At 38.5% G+C, this 4,657-nt stretch overlaps 1 long non-coding RNA gene across 1 annotated transcript; it reads left to right on the top strand.

Annotated features, from left to right (window-relative positions):
* On the top strand, window positions 1–1,973 carry LOC148697676 (uncharacterized). Its single transcript, XR_015961274.1, has 3 exons — window positions 1–270; window positions 802–868; window positions 1,747–1,973. It is a non-coding gene; the product is annotated as an uncharacterized LOC148697676 (long non-coding RNA).
* Window positions 1,974–4,657: the final 2,684 nt, after the last annotated feature.

Here is a 4,657-nt window from a genome sequence, read left to right as displayed (position 1 = left end):
ACAAGAAACCAATTACACCATTGAACTCGTGAGGTTGTGAGGAGCACAACCATACCAATTCCAGGTAAGAATTCGAACGTTTTCACGTCGTTTCAACAATGGCCGATTTGAAACACTGTTCATGCAAACCTAAACTAGCTTGTTTTTGGATTTTCTAAGCTTGTAGATGTGTTTGTGAGGTCCCAAGGAGCCTCGGAGTGGTTCGTTGGGTGAATTTGGACGTTGGGAAGGCTAGGTTCGAAGTTGGCCGAACTTTGAAGTCGTGGACAGGTATGATCTAGCAATTTTTAGGCCTTAAAACTAGTCTAACGTGATTCTACTAGTCCTAAGCTTCATTTTGGTATAAAGAACGTGAAATTTGGTTGAAAAACGAAGGAGAAAACAAAGTTAGAAATTTTCCCAGTTTTCCGGCGCCGTCGCCGGCGCCGGAGGTTCGCCGGAGAAGAAAGGGGAATATTCCGTTAAGTCTAACGGAATATTCCTAACGGCAGTGACAGAATCCGGTTAGATTTGACGGAATATTCCGTCAGTTAACGGAATATTCCTGACGGCGTCAACTGACGCCGTCAGTGTGCAGTGCACGTGGGCCGCGCGTGGGGGCGCGTAGGTCCGTGCGTGTTCAGGCGCGTGGGGGCGCGTGCGTGGTCCAAAAATTTTTCTAAAAATATGGGCGTGATCCTGAGGTTGTGTAGGTCACGTTGGTATATTCATATGTCCAATTTGAGCAATGTATGAGAAGTTATTACGAGAAGTTGCTTAGGTGCTTTTAAATTAATGTTTTCGTAACTTTGTCGCGTATAGGTGATTCGTTTTCCGAGGACGAGCGTACGCACTCGAGGCAGGGGGGCTACGACCCTTCTAATTATCAGTGAGTGGGCTTTTGTTTTCTGTATATACCTATATACCTCTAAATTCCCAGAAATAGAATAGAAAAGGTTATATGTTTTATGCCATGCATCATTTGAATATTGTTTACGTATCATCACGTGCATTGGTAATTGGCATACATATATATAAATGTGTATTTGGTGCTGTGGACGCACAGGTAAGTGCCAGGTAAGCGGTATTCATGTGGTTATGCATTCCTGTTTATTATGCAATCGTAGTTTGAGATGCTTAGAGAGCTCATAATCTGCACCCCCGGTGTTAGTGCTCCCGCCCAGAGAGGGGCAGAGTCCTTCACGTGTATGTTCACCAGCACCACACGCTCGCCTTGGATCCAAGTTAGGTGCAAGCCTTGTCGTGCAGACCACATTAGGTGGTTCCGACTCGTAGGTGACCCGCGATTATTCGCATAGTCTTCACGTGATCGTAGCACTAGAGCGTATATATATTACACCCAGTCTTGTCGTACAAACCACGTTAGGTGGCTCCGACTTGTGTGCAGATTCAGATGTTGAGTTGAGATTGGAGCTCTATAGGCAGCGGTACATGTCACGTTAGGTGACTCCCGGCTGCCAGATTACATGTTATTGATGTGGTTATGCTGAGCATTTATATTTGATTATGAGATTCTGTTGTGGCATATTCTCAAGCATGAATGGCATATTGTGAGCATGAATGGCATATTGTGAGCATGAATGGCATATGGTGAAGCATGATTGACATATCTATACATACGTATATATGTTCATTTTCTGGGAAGTATACAGGTTTTACGGCGAGGGGTTAGAATGTGTTTTGCTAAAGAGTTTTCAAAGAACTTTGTTTTTGCCCACTCACGCTTTTGTTTTTGCGCCCCTCCAGGTTCTAGTGGTCTAGCAAGTTCGGTGGTTTATCCCAGAGGGCGTCCCGGCATTTCTGACAGACATCCACCATTGTAGGGTCACCTTCGGGTGTACATATGTCGTATCTTTCCTTTTGGACTGTTGTAGACTTGCTCTGAATTGTGTCTCACATACACTAGTACTTTGTATGTTATTAGGTTTTAATTATTCGTACTTTTATATTACCTTCTTAATAGCTTCCGCACGCGCACATGGCTACGTCACCTTCACGTGACGGCCAGCATGCCCTGATCTCGGTCGGGGTGTGTCATAGTGTACCAAACAAATATCCACTTTTCAAAACTTTAGATATTTATTTGAAATATTTTAAATAATTAAGACCATTTTAGAATCATTCCTAAACATTGGGTAGTTATCTGAACTTAACATTTTCCTAAATATTATAAATGTTGTAAATAAAAAGAGAAGACTAATAAGTGGGGCTTAGGATGTTTTAGTGGGCCACAAGGGGCAAATTATAAGCATATTGTACATAATTAATAAATTAGGATTTGTTTGGAAATATTTTTAAAATGATTATAAGCATTTTTTATGAGAGTGTATTTAGAACTAATCTTTAGTAAATATACAAGTGAATCCCGGAAAAGCAGTACTTCGTGCAAGAAGTACCACTTCAAGTTCTTTTAGAACTCAAAAATGCTTCCAGACTTTCAATCATTTTAAGAACACTTCCAAATAAATCCTTATTATATAATATATATTAATCTAAAGAGAGGCATGAGAACTTCAGAAGGATCAGATAACCATTGTGAGCCCATACTGGCTCTGCAAGTATTCCATATATTTCCTAACCAAAAACCAACAGCGAAACAGTTATCAAATTGACCCAACAACTGCACACATGTTCCAAGCCCAATGCAAACCCAAATGAAAATAAGGCTTTCTAATAAAATAAAAAAGCCCAAAACAACCTTTTCCTTAGTGGGTCATCAGTAGCAGCTATAGGTCTCTAGCCCAAGTTTTGTAAGTGGTTTCCTATTTGCAGCTATAGGATTCTCCTTAAAAGGAGAAACTTATCTGCAAGAAGGTGCGTACCATATTTTTCCATCTCTATCCTCACGCGAAAGATAGAGAAAAAAAGGTTGCACATCATGTTAGCTATAATGTGAGTATTTATACATGGCTCTTTTAATCTTTTAATTTATTATACAATATATCAAATTCATCATTTACAAAATTCGAACTTAATACATCTCACTTATATTGTTCTTCTCCTAATAAATTTAATTATGACTATACTATAGATTAAAATTTTAAGAAAAGTGAGCCCCATTTTTTCACCAAAGAATCATATTTTAGGAGGATTATATTGGGTATTTTACTTGTTGAAATGTTTTCACACATGATATTGTTTTATTGGTTCTGGATGCTACGGTAGCATATTCTAAGGGGTGCATGTAAGTCTCTCTCTCATTGTAGATCACACAAATTTGTACGTGATCGTGTAGCATTTTTGCGTTAGACTATTTATAGAGTTGTTCGGTTAAAATAACCATATAGAAAGAAGTATTTAACAGGAATTAGTACTTCACAAATAATGTGATCTTGTAATAAACGCCTCACATAATGTGCTTGGCTTGCATTATAAGATTAAAACATCCGTGACGATAAACTTCATTTTATGCAAGTTGATCTCGACACCTTAGCCAAGTTTTTCATCCTTAATATGTGGATGAATTTGAGGCTTTTAGAAGAAACTGTTTGGTCCGTTCTTCTGTATTGGCCTATTTATTAACTCTTTGGTCAGTTGCTAATGTCGTTTAGCAAGAAAATGCACTGAGGACAAATATCATGTCTGTGTCAGGTCAGCTAACATACTGTGGATAGCAGAAGTGCTCAGCTAAGAGTCCGGAGTCTTGACCATGGTATATAGTGTATACAGAGCAATGGAGGCAGGGGGTTCTTGTGGGGGCCCACAGGAGGGAGAAGACGAAGGAGTGGGTTAAAGTCAACAGCGCATGTATCAAATATTCCACTGTGTAAGCTGTGTACGTTGGTCTGGCATCCTGCCTCTCCAGATTTTTTCTACCAAGTCGATTAAAATTACAAATTCGAGATTTTGAAATTTAATTCAACAATGATAAACAGAAGTTTATTTTAAAAATTATAATAATTTTGACCGTTGGATTAAATTTCAAAGATCCGAATTTATGGTCTTGGTCCGGATCCGTTCCCCTGCTTCCTGCCCTGTGTTGCTACAAGCCCTTCACATGAATGTACCATATATAATAAGCGGATGCTGCCAAATCTTCTCACTCGAGTCTCGGTTCTTCTTTTAAATATGCAATATTACTTGATGATTCGTACAACTTCCTAACTATCATAAGATTAACTCTACACACAATTAGCTAAATCAAAAATCGTTTTACCATTTGATTAACATTATCAAAATTTCAATGTTTATGAGTAACATCATTCTAGCATTGTTTTTGCAAAAAAAAAAGTAAATGACCTGAAATACAGACTATTTGGATATTGAGTGTCTTTAAAAAGTAAAAACGAGAGGTAAAAAAGTAAATTAATAAAATTGGAATAAGAACCTTTGGTAGTATTCTCTCAATATATATGTTTGTAATGTGCATATATATTTGCGCAAACCCCAAGTGGTGCCTTGGAGTCAAAGTTGTCTACAACAGCAAAGCTTTTTCCAACATTGAAACCCTAATTATACTATTAGTTTAACAAAGGAAAAAAAGAGTCAAAACTTTTAGGCTCCTCGATGGCAACGATTCTTGGAGCCCCTTGCGTTCTCCTGCCGCAGTTGACGTTAAAAAATAAAACTCTGGCAAATGGCAATGGCGTTTGAGGATGTTTTTGTAATCACACATGCAGATTCAAAGGCATGTTCACATGAATTTTCTGGCATTTGG

This window comes from Pyrus communis, chromosome 4, assembly GCF_041283825.1.
Source record: "Pyrus communis isolate YQ-2024b chromosome 4, ASM4128382v1, whole genome shotgun sequence".
NCBI lineage: Eukaryota > Viridiplantae > Streptophyta > Magnoliopsida > Rosales > Rosaceae > Pyrus > Pyrus communis.
This window is presented reverse-complemented; position numbering and strand designations above follow the sequence as displayed.